The sequence below is a fragment of the Anopheles stephensi genome, chromosome 3, assembly GCF_013141755.1.
Source record: "Anopheles stephensi strain Indian chromosome 3, UCI_ANSTEP_V1.0, whole genome shotgun sequence".
In the NCBI taxonomy this organism is placed as follows: domain Eukaryota; kingdom Metazoa; phylum Arthropoda; class Insecta; order Diptera; family Culicidae; genus Anopheles; species Anopheles stephensi.
Window position 1 is genome coordinate 69,292,506 of NC_050203.1, and position 13,324 is coordinate 69,305,829.

The window sequence follows — 13,324 nt, forward strand, 5'->3', positions numbered from 1 at the left end:
TGCAATGTGTAGGGAGTACTTTTGACTGGTGTTCAGTATTGGTTAGACAATGTATAATTAGTTTCATGGATTAGCGTCCCTTACCAGAAATAATCCACATCACGCTGGTAGCTTCTTGTGTGTCGGAAAGTTTTATTGTGGTTTTTTACAACTAAAACTTCACTTGTGGGATTTTATGTATGTGTCAGAATGTGATGTGCGAATAATTTAATCTGGTTTTACCATGAAATGTTCAGGGAATCACAGTGAATGACAAGTTAATTTCTGTGCTGGTTTGAAGCTGGAGCTCAGTTTGCTCCAAAGAAAGCCATTCTATTTTAGCTCACAGAATTGGTCTACCAAATATTAATTTGGGTACTTATTCTGGCTATCACGAAGAATCTAACGAAATCCGGTCAGGCTTAATGGATGTTCGGTATCATTTTTATGATATGCCAAAAAATTCTACTCATAAAAATTCCTTTTTTGTAGAAAATAGCAAAACAGCTTTATACAAAACTTTACACAAAACCCCCAATGAGCCTATTTTATCGGCGACTTTACCAGCCTAACACACAAACATACATCAAACTAGGCTTTGCTCCTGGCTCTTCGGCTAAATGAAACAAACATTCGTCCGTGCAAAGGCAAAACTAAACAAATGTGCTCAACAAACGTTATCGTGCAGCGTAAAACAAAACAGCAACCGCCGCTGTATTTGTTGACTGGCCGAGTAATAAAGAAAAACGTAGTGGCAAAGAAAAACAGTCCGTCCGGATGGCTTTCGGACACAACGGCGAACACACACACACACAGAGAAAAGCTTTTTCTGCACGATGGCCACGATTCCGGTGGGAATTTGGCTGACCAGCACAGAAGAACCGTGTGTGTTCCGTGTGTGAGATTGTACTGTTTGCGTTGTTGGCTGGTGCGTATGATACGTACAAGCCGTACAGCCGAGCAAGGTGCCGGCAGATGGAGGCGCCCAGTACTTGGTGCGGAACGCGTGGATCCGCAGTGAGTTGCGGTTGTGACTGTTCAAATAAAAATGTGACGCACCACGTGTCTGGCGAGAATCTTGAGTAAGCGCCACTACTGGCATATGGCTGGCAATGATGGTGCTAATAAAACAACAGCACAGAAGGTTGCTAAAGTGACTGCGTCGCACAGGGTGACGCATCGTTTCGTTGCCTGCCCGCGACAAACCTTCATTAGACGAATTTGTTGAAGGTTCTTTCTATCAGTTGTTAGGCATTTGGGTGAGAAAAAAACATTGGCGTCCTCACTTTTGGGAGTTTGGGAATTTGTGTGAGGAAAAATTGTTGCTCTTCGGCCTATTTTTCGCCCAGCAAAGCCTGCTATTCAAGAAGCTGGTGCTTGCTTTCTCTGTGTAACAGACAAGGCTTCTGTTTCTTCGATCAAGATCGGTGCAGACCAGCTAAAGCTAAAACATACGGGAGCAGTCCGCATAGCTTGCAACCATGTCTTTGGAAGAAAAGAATAAATCAAACGAACCAGGGATCAGGGCTAATGATCGCTGTGCCACATCAACCCGGCACTGCCTTCTGGGAAAATTGTGGGCCCCCCAGTGACTGCCGGCTGTGAAATTGAATAACCAGCTTCTACGGGTTCGGTCGGCTGAATGGATTTCACGGGAAACACGACATTGTGTTGCCGTGTTTTCCACCGAATTGCTGGCGATCGACGTCTCGGGAGCAAAAAAAGGTTACCACTACTGTTTCCTCTTTACTGAGCCCTATCCTGGCTGGGGGGGGGGGGGGGGAATTATTGACATTGACAATTTGCGTGCGTCTTGGTAGAAAAAGTTGCTCCGTGGAAAATCACAACATCTCGTCTTTCTCGGTTTCTTGTGTTTCACCACTTCAGGCAAGGTAGCGCGTGCCTGATGCGTGCACGAGCGCATACAAATTTGCTACCCCTGTGATAAGGACGCTATGATGAAATCGAAGAAATACACACACACACACTCGGCTACAAATTTCCGGCAAGATATTTTGTTCGTCGCAGCGCCTCAGGTGTAGTCGGTGGGGAGGATGTGAATTAAGGATCAGCCAGGACACGTCGCACATCGTTGACGTCATGGTGCGTCATTCGGTGGAAATATGTTAATATACAAACATGACAATCATCGTCCGTTGCGTAAGGGAGAAAATCCGACACTCCATCGTATTCGGGGACCGCCCGGGATGCTGTCGACGGAAGCACGGAACGGGACGGTGATTTGTCCTTGTCTTCACGTATCCGGGCGGGAGAAAATGAGGAGAAAAATTGGAATAATCGACGGTGAGCGTTAGATGAAGTTGTGAGAACAATTTTACGAAAAGAAAATGGTGGCAGTTTGGTAGGGATGAGGATTAGTAGAATATGGAGAATCGTCTGAAAATTTGAACTTGTGAGGCATTCTTTGTAAGGAAATGCTTTCGAATTTCTGTTGATCTTTCACAAAAGCAGTGAAGCTCTTGTGATAACAATTTATTCCTTAATTAATTATTTGTACACTTTCTCGTAAGTTAAATTGAACTTTCCTGATTGGTTTTTATTCTCTGGAAATCATTTAAAAACACAATTCCAAAAACATCCCACCCAACGCTTCTAACCTTAAGCTCAGATTTTCACAGCACCTTTCAGCTTTAATTGGTTTGTTTACCATTTGATGAATGTTAGGGGATGAGGCAGCATGATCTTGATCGTCACTCATTTACACTCCATTCAGCGTACGTGCCGGCAGTGTTAATGAGAACTTTGATTGATACTTCTTCTAATCTCTTCTCCATTTTCATCAACACAGCACACACACACACACACACAGAAGTACACGTGACAAGGAAAAGCCCTTGCAGTTCGCTAAATTACGCACGAAGAAGCACTACCTTCGTTAGCATTCAAATCAAGTGCTATCAATTAAGTTTAGAGTTTCTCCCTGAGACGTACCACAAAGCCGGGCTTGGGAAGCCAGCCTTCTCTTTAGATACATTTTAATGGTTTTTCGATGAAATCTATCATCCATGATCGGGGTTAGAGCTGTGTTAGGGGTTCGAGGGAATCGCTGGAAACGGATTAAAGCGCTTGGTTGGCCAGAGTCGGGAGTTTGTTAAGCGATCAATAATAAGGTCAATCTCGATAGCTAAGTAGGAAATTATTGCCTGTGATTAATTTGATGACGCAGAATTGGAACTTCGATATGAAACTTTGCTATGTTGATCGTTAAGTCTCAAAAAAATAACTTTGAACGATAAAAACTTTCCTGCAATATTTTAGCAGATTTACAAAAGATTGTTGGAATAATTTAAAACAAATGAATACTTCATAAATTGCTTGTTAAACTATTCAATCAGCAGTGAAATTTGACGCATAAACTTTCTCACCTTTATCGAAAATGTTTCCAAATAGTGCCCGATGAATAATGTAACTCCCTTTTCCATCACCGCACGCTCGACTGACTGTTAAGCGTATTTCCACCACAAAGCCACACACACACCGTTAGCTAAGCGAAAGCAAAAACATTCAACTTTGCCACTTTGGTCGGCGTAACAACACCAATCCTTCCATGTTGGCATGTTGGCATCGCCGGCTCTCGCCTTCAACGACATCATCATCATCGACATCCCGGCGTCGTGCGGAATCACGTTTGATCTGCTGGGCAAATATTATTCTCCCTCCGCCTCAAAAGCTTACATTTCTCCACGCTTACGATTTCTCTTGGGGGAAAGTTTTTGCGTGCGCGCGTGTGTGTGTGTGAGTGAAGGCAAGAGCTAACCCTGTCCCTTTCATTTCGATATCCATTTGCCGCCCCTATTCAGTGTATTGCACAGTCGGTAATGATGAGGAGAAAACTGGTTCTGGCTGCCCTTTTTCGGTTTCAGACCATTTGTGGATGGAAATCGCGAATGACAAATCTGACATACACGCACACATACAGACACACACCAATGGCTGCTCCGTGCCGTGGCAGTGTTTGTATCGGATTTGTTGTTTTTGAAGTACGATGAAACGAACATCGAAATGAGTTCGTGGAAAAATCTCGCCCGAAGTTAAATGGTCCACCTGACAGGCGTATGACGCAAGGAACGTGAGTCGTTCTACTCATTTATTAAATATGTCGCAAACTTTGTCTTTTTGATGGATTGCAAATTGAATTATGACTTTTAATACTTTTTTTGGCTGAACATGTCTTCTAAACGGCTTTAAAAGTTGTTAAACAAATTATTTAAATGATAATGAGCACCTTTATTCTAATCTACGCTAATCCAATTTAGTCTGTAAAACAACATTCATTTCACTGCTGAGCCGTTAAATCAAACGAGCTTGTGACAATTATGCTACACGTCCAACAGCTTTTAAGAGCAATTCCCTGGTACATTCTTCTAATCTTATCATACCCGACCATCGCCATCCATACAGATGTGAGCCGTTTTGTGTTCAGGGCATTGTCGCCGGCAAAGCTGGTGACCACCTTCGGCATACGCTCAGTCCAGAACGCGCTCACGGGAGTATGGAACCGGGTACGATGATTCCTTAACCGCAGAACCGCACCCTGCTAACGAACGAGCAATTATTGCTGAGTTAATGTCTTCGCCCAACCTCAACTCGACTGCCCATCTCTTGTACCCCTTGCGTGTGTGTGTGCGTGGATTATATAGTCTAGCATATCGTCCCAACCGGCAGCTACTGCTTGCTAGCCCAACGCGCTGTGGAAAATCCACAAAGTTAGACGCGGTGGACGAGGACAGAGCCGGATTTGTGAACTCACACTAATTGAGATCAAACAATATTCCGACATGCGGGGTTACAGAACGTGGTAGGTTCATTTAATTGAAAATAGTGGAAGATGGCAGGACGGGCTTATATTTACTGTGACTTGACAAAGTCAAATCAGGAAACTATTAGGAAAGTGTAGAGTCAACATAAGCTTGAGAGAGCGGATACTTAACACGAATGAAATCAATGGAATGGTGTGATTGTAGTGCATGTGAGTGGTTGTCAATACAATCTACATTCCATATTTTTCATACGATAAAAGGAGCTTTTATTATGGATCGAAACAACCTATTATGACGATCATTCTTATTCGTCAGCTCTTCAGACTTTAAAATATTTAGAGCAAATTATTGCTGTCAGTGGCATCTCTGAGCCCCAACTCTCTTTCCTTTCTTTGACAGTCCAGAATTCTTGATTTTGTAGATTTATTTTGAAGTTACTTTCAGTTTTTTTGTCTGAGACACACGATAAATTCCTCAAGATGATCTTCCGACGACAAGCTATACTTGTTGATTTGTTGTTCCCAAAGAAGTTCATCATCAGAAATATTATTCTGAGCAGTGTAGGACGGTGCAGTTTGGTGACACTTCCTGAGTGACTCTGGGTTTTTATACACATCCTATCCTAGTCGAAAATATCGGATCGCTGGACCTAAAAGCTACGAGTAAATTGAAGTCATATAACTAAGCCCTTAATTATTGTAGAGCATGGGATGAAAACAGTTGAAGGAGAATTTATTCTATAAAGACTCATCGAACTGGACCCAAGATCATTTTAACAAAGTTGTAAAAAGCCACGATCACAAATCAATCTATTCGAAACTGTGAGTATTCCATGGTTTCACATAGAACTCTTTCGTGAAAGAATCTTAGAGAAAGGAGCGATCGCTCCAATGATTTCACCTATTGTAAATATTTGTTGGGACTAGAGACATATCAGTTAGAAAAAGCGAAAGTGACAGTGTCCCTGAGTCATTTTCAAATTGATTGAGGACATAGACTTGTTTGAGGAATTTATATTACAAGTCTTTATAGAATTGATATTTACGACTCATTACTATTAATAATGAAAACTATAAGTCTAGGACAGTAATAAAATCGTGTGATACGATATTCAAAACAATTTCTTCAAGTCCTACAGTTTAAGAACATTGTTATCTGTGATGATAAGAGTAAATGGCTGGTAAATTATTAGTGTTGGAACTTTTGCAGAAAATAAACGTTCGTCGTACGCCGATAGTGATCTACAGCTCAGCAGCACCTCCCATCCAAAACCATGTCCTGGGACAGGAAACGTACCAGACGGCCAACTTTATACACCATTTAATCAAGATGAAGCACATTCAAGGACGACAAGGAATCAGCGGTTTTCTTTGTTCTTCTCTTTCCTCCCCTTAACCAGTTTCGCACAGCAAAAGGATAACCTCGCAGCCTGGAGGTTGGAGCGTAGGCAAATTGCAAGAAACAACTAGCAGGAAGTGCAAACTTTCCTCAAGGGTTCATTAATTAACATTCGTGGCCGGCAGCGGGCGGCCTATGCCGAAAGTCCGAAGCACTTTCGCTACCGGAAGTACGACGGTGTACGAGCGCGTGTTTTGATGCCTCTCACTGCATTGTGTGAGAGTGTGCAGGGGGTTGCAGCCCGAGAACCGGAACCTCCTGATATCCGGCCTCCGTGAAGCCGTGATTAAAGTACGGTGCTCCAAAGTTTTGCCATCGCCAGGTCAGGGAGAGGTCATCGGTAACAATCGCGTAAGGACAACAACAGTGAAGCGATTTTCCTTCGTCACTTGCGGTAATTTGTCTCGCAGTAATTATTATCGATCCCTTCCTTCGAGCTCGGTGCAGAGTAAGGCCGCAGTAAGGACTTCTTCGAGCGCACGGTAGCTTACTGCAGCATCACGGCGATGATGGGCAAACGGCTGCGAAAAAGTGCTTTATTTTTAATGGTGGTAATTTACGAGCTGATTCATCCAACCGGGGCCACTATCGTATCGGGTTTATCTCCTTGCGAGTGTGTGTGTGTGTGTGCTGCTCGGTAGGGAAATATTTCAGCCCAGTTTTCCCAAAGTCTGCTGTATCGTTGGCAGGGTGACGCCATCTTTCGAGGACACCCATTCGAGGACACCCAGACACCGCAGAAGAGCGCCCTGATGATGAGCAACGGCTCGCAACGGTTTGTCGCAAGATGGAAAGTAATCAAATATTGGGTTTTCCACTGGCTTGCACGAGACGAGGGCGAAAGTCGCTTTTCCGAGTCGGTAAGTGAAACAGAAGCGAAAATTAATTGAACCTGTATTTATGTTCCACCATGTATGGGTGTGTGTGTGTGGGCGTTGGGTTGGTCCGTATTTTTGTGTGCCCGTGCTTCGGGTGTGTGTGTGAGTGTATATTTATGTGTCCATTTGTTTCAATCACCGTCCGTACGTATTATGGCGGATGATAAACGAGTACAAATCGAGCGGAAAATTAAACAAATGGTTTCGCAGGGCAGAAAAGCTAGAAAAGCGATAATGTCCACAACCATCACCATCACCACCGGAAACCACCACCACCACCATCCGGGATCGTGAAGCAGGAAGTGAAGTGAGTGACTGCGGAGCGTGTCTCTGTCCTTTGGGCTGATGGGTTTCTAATGTTATTCGTGCGCCATCCCTGACTGTCACGTTTTGATGGGTGTGGAAGGTTTTTTGTTCCCCGTATTGGGCTCCCCCAACGAATGATGGCATCGATATCGTCATCTTGGCGGCGTTGAAGGTGACCTTTGGTCGCAATTTATAGGCCGAACGAGTGGGAAAGAGAGAGAGTGAGAGAGAGATGGCGAGTGTTGCTTGTTACCGTGGGCTGCACTGGAAGTTTGTAATTTGTAAAAGTCAATTAATTTTCTGCTGCTGATGGTTTTCGTATCGGCTGGTCATTTAATCAGTTCATCGATCGTCCAGCGTGACTGATGTGTGTTGGAATCTCACCTGCAATCTTAATATTGATTACGGATTGTTTAATATGATTTAATAATATTTTTTCTATTGAAATATCGTTCTTTGACCATTGCTCTCCACAGTTCGTTCGTACTAAAGGAAGACTTTTAGGCTTATAATGTCTCTCGAATTTTTGTCTAGAATCTCTGATGGTTTATCTTACCTTCATTTTCTTCACCAATTACGCTGTAATTTAATCTTCACAGCGAGCCAAGCTTTCAAATTTCAAAGTATGCTAATGAGGCAAACATCTCTTACAGCACGCTGTACGCTGTCTACCTCTCCAAACATATGGCCAACGTCTGGCTAGAATCAGAGCTGACATGTTGCCAAATAAGTTAGCGGCTCCATGCCTCTAGTGACGGGGCTTTGAAAACCGGTAAAGACAGCTCGGCAAAAGTAGAGAAGCTTCGGTAAGCCGTTTGGTAAACGTGGCACGTTTTTCTTCGCCATCATGCATTAACATTTCATCGCGATTTTATTGCACTCCTGGCCTGGCACTAGATGGGAAGCGCGATGCTTCAACCGACGTGTGCTCAGCTTTACATAAGCGTAGTATCGGTGTAATGCTCGTTGACGAGTTTCGGTGGATATAAATTTTCCCGGAAAATAGTGACGTTAAATAAATGGGTTTGTTGGTGGATTTTCTTACTACCACTTGAAGAATGTTACTGATCTTTTCGTGGAACAAATTTTCATTATTTTCAACTTTTTATAGAAAAAGGGACACATTTTGAAGGTATTTATACAGCTTTGATGACTTCAAAATTAAAACACTATTAAGCCAGCTAGTAATAACTCATTTGGTCTTAAAAAATAATATCATTCACCCGCAAGTAAAGACTCGGAAACGTCCGCAATATAATACGCGCCTTCATCCTGCTTGAACGAAACCCGGTGAAGCGAAACAAAAGATCGCTGCCGAACCCGGCAAGTGGAAATGTGATCCGGACGAAATTGGAACGAATTTTCGATAATCATGCCCGAAAGTCGTTCAGGAAAATGAATCCATTTATCAAGCGAATTGACGGATCATAAATCCGGCGAACGCGGAAAGTCAGACCCACTGCGCCAGTGCTTCGGAAGGGATATCTGTTTCCGTTGGGTTCTGATTGTGGCAAGAATGTGACAGTTTTTTATTTTTGTGTTTTCAGAATTCATTTTAATCATTTGAAAGTCGGGTGGAATTGACAGTAGCTCGTGAGATTATGTTTTGGGGTGGATAATTTTACTGCAATTATTTTGATCAAAATATAATTTATCTTACTAAAGTTTAAATTTTACACTAACTTGTGTTTTACACTAACTTCTTTGAAGCCATTTTAATTCAATAGTAGCAGCCTTGAGTGTAATAAAATAATTGTCACACAAAACCAGATTAAAATCCCCCAAGAGACCATCATTTCCAGTGCAGCTGAGCTCTGTTCGTTTGGAGGATTCGTTTCATTGCTACTGATAAAACTGCCCAGTTCGCTTCAGTTTCGCAATGACACAACATCAAAGTATCAACACCGATCGAATAGTTAAATGCACACAAAATGACCAACGAGCTAGTGCATCAGTCGGTGTGGGAAATGGAAAATCCTGGGTGCAAAAAAAAGGCAAATAAAACCGTCCATAAATGTCACTGTCAGTGTTGATGCCCAGGGAAATGCATCGCATACATGGGAGTGTGTGGGAATGACGCACAACAGAAGCGAAAGGAAAAAAATGTACATCAGTTTTATTTCGATGAATGTATAAAACGAGATTGAATGAACAGGAAAAAAAGGGAAAGTGAAAAGCACAGAAAATGGCCGTGTGCTTGATAGAACCACATACACACACCGAAATGCTACACCATTATCCATTCACCACCATTTTGCCAAATGGAACTGATTTGATTGGAGATATTGCACGTTTGGTTGGTGAGTTATCTTTTTGTTTCCCCTTTTTTGGGACAGAACATTTTTATTCTGTCTCTGGCTGTCAGGCATTTCGTTATTGCTGGCGGAATGATATGGCGTGCAGAATTTTAGCCATAACGGTTGAATGTTCCGATCGAACAGGAATTCTCTGTATCATTTTCACGTACAGCCGTACGTTTGGGTTGGGTATTTTGTTTCATAATTGTGATGAATTCTTTAATGTTTGGATGTGATATTTTTGACTCACTGATTTTTGGCTCTAAAATTTTGCTTGTTTCAAATATTTACAGTCATAAATAATGCTTTTTGGAAACACAACATCAATTTATACATTTTTCAATAAAAAAAACAGAGACAGCTATGGGGTTCTTTTTACTTTTAGACATATTTGTTCAAATATTTGTCTGATTAATTTCTACATCCTCGAGAAGAATTGTATCGTTTAGAACACAAGAGTCATTTTACTAGTCATCGAAAATGAACAATTACCTGTTATTTAATATAGTTTGAAGCCATGAAAATGAAAAGCTCTACGAGCTGTAAGATTATCTCACAATTGTGCAGCGAATTGGAAGGCTCCATCTCACAAGGCTCCAGTGGGCTAGTCATGTCATGAGAATGGCACCGAACGACCCAGCCCGTAAAAACCAACCACGTAGACAGAGGAGGCATGATAGAACCGCAAATTGAAGTGACGGCGTTTCAACTATTTCAGTCATGGTCTAAACAAGTCCTGTTTGGGATGCAGTGCGCGGACTAGGAAACGGTTTGCATAATCTACAGTTTCATCAGAGGTTCCCGGCTAATATCTGATATATTTAGCACCAGTTTAATTTTAAATTCGTTAATGATTATACTGCGTTTAAGGGTTGTTAGATAAAAGACCAGAATGATGAATAACAGAGTCCTAGTCCTAGCCGCAAAGTCATACCAAGGAAATTTAAAGCAAAGGCGATAAAGAGCCTTTGTACCCCAAATATATTGGAAGACACCAAATTTTTACGATAGCAGTAGTGATAAGTAGAATCGGATTGTTGGAGATAGAGAGTTCAATCTGAAACTTCTGAGATCTCTCCAGGATTTCTAGACGAAGTATCTCCGGACGGTAAAGCAGAGTAATGTGTCAAAAAGATTTTCTCTAATAGACAGTAAATTGCCGATGCGACAGCGTCGCAGGCCGCTACACGATAGGACCGGGGCTCCAATCCCATCTGAGCCGTTCCCCCATAGTGAGGACTTGACTATCCAACTATGTGGTATCTATAAGTTTAGCAAGCCAGAAATGGCAGCCATGACCTAAGAGGCAAAGAAAGAGGAAGAAGACTTAATGAGAACTGCTGTCGTAATACCTGATGGAGAAATTGGGTAGATACTAGCTAGAGGTCCTCGAGCGTTCTGGCTTAGTAAATAGACAAATTAAACGATCTCCTAATATTTAATGTAATGGGTCACGATCAGGAGACAACCCTTATTTAGCTTCTCTTGAAACAATTACAGCTGAGAGTCCTCAGAGACTTGCACGACTTGATCATCGTTCTCGGTTGATGACCCTCGATCGCTCCCTTCAATTTCTCATAACTAATTGGGCAACTTATTTGTAGCAATTTAAATCCTACACTTTTATTATTAAAAATCTCACAGATTCAAATCCTTTCCTTCCGCTGTAATTACTTTCCTGTTTCTACAATACCATTGATATCACAACCGCTCGAAACTAAACCCCTCCGCATCACAATGTCTTTGGTGTCTTCGACGCGCGAACAAAGGTATAAACGATGATTATTTCATAAGTCTCTTTTCATTAGTGCTTACACCATTTAGCGGGCGCATTTAGTCATCAACGGCATCTAGGCAAACCATCACACGTCGTCAATTATCATTTTCCGCCGTGTGGTCGTCGGAGCGGTCGTCCCGGGTCAGGAAAATACTGCGCTCGCCCGAAAAGCACCGATCGTCCCCCGCTAATTAAAGCACCGCAACGCTAATGACTATTCTCGCGGACCAAACTGTGCCCTTAGCAAACCGGGCTAAAACCCGGCAGCTTTTTACACGCCGAAGTAAGGTAGAAAGCATTCAGTGTACCCCACCGAGCTATCCCTTCGCACAAACTAAAGAGACATTCTCGTCCCTTTTCGCGTTACCGGCGGCGTTCTTAAGCTTGGGTAAGTGCAAAACGGTGCCACAAAATGCTTCCTTACCGATGGTTGGGAAAAAGAGAGAGAATAAAAATAATAAAAAAAGAATGTAAAATGCGCCGAAAAGAATCTCCGATCAGAGTGGGACCGGAATGGGTGGGCAGTAAAAAAAAATGCCCCAAAAAACCCCAAAAAGTAATTAATCTTCTAGTGAGTTAATGCAAAATGGTGGTCCTTACTTAAGGAGAGTGAATCGGGGAAGAAATGTGGATATATAGCGTTTAATAACATTTTTTAATGTATAGTCCAAACCCCTCTAAGGCACCCAAGACCAATGGGGTTTTTTTTTGTCTTGAGAAGCACAAAGCAAACTGTCGTCCTATTCTATTATTTATGGCGTGGGTAATGTAGCAAAAAGCGCGGATGTGCCAAAAAGCTGTATCACGTCAAATCCTGGAAAAGAGCTGACAGCATTATTATCTCTTGTTATGCTTTTTACGTTAGTAACGTTCGCGTTTAGTACCTTTTTTCTTCAATTTAAATAGCCAGAACATTATCCTGGGCCATATTAAAAGTGACCAACAGAACATCAGGTAAAGGGTTTAGGATAGTGTTAAGGTTTTGACATGAAAGGTCATTCATTCTAAACCCTTTTCTTATTAAACCTTATTTATATTTAAAAAAATGTTATATAAATCCTACTGAAGCACTACTTCAACTGAGGAATCTCGACTAGTTCCTTGGAGTTCTTGGTACTGTTGAGTCTACTTGTTCCTGGGAGAACTTTGAGGGAAGAATTGCCTTTTTAACAGACTTAAATAAAATTTAAATTAAATGTTTTTAAATAACTCTTTAAGGTTTAAAATACGTAAGAAGTGTATTTAATAATTATTTATTAATTTCATCTTAAGCTGCAATAATCTTCAACTTAAAGTTCTTCTCAACGTCTGCCATATTCTTACCACCTATTACAATCAGGCGTTGTCCATACAGTGCAGTGCAAAAAAAAGACCCCCCTGACCAGTGCTGCAGTTGAAAAAACAAATTTCCTAACAATTAACCAATTCATTACCAACTCGCTACCATAAGCTTCTTTACGGTGTTATGCAAACTGCCGACCCGGAAAGGAACCATCACCAAACGTACGCCTAGACCAAAATTTCACCAGGGAAAACTTTCCCCATAAGCTGGCCACGTCTCGCCTCGGCCTCGACGAGGTCCACCATGCCCCATGGCAACAGGTAAGAGAGGTTCGTTTACGGGAAAAAAAAACTGTTTCCTCCCTCCCCAAAGTAGGCAAGTTCCGGGGCTCATTATAGTCGCGCGGACGCTCGAAGCTTTCGGGCAACGTAACCCGCTAACCTTTGGGCATTGTGATTCGTTCCTGGAACTTGGGACCGGTAACTGTTTTTCCCCGGTCGTAGGAAAAACGACCACAACGGTTAGTTTTGCGTGCTGCTCCCTGAGACTGATTACATCTAATTGCATGTTTTCGTACGGTTAGTGTGTATGTGTGTGTTTTTTTATTTAATTCTGAACACAGTAAT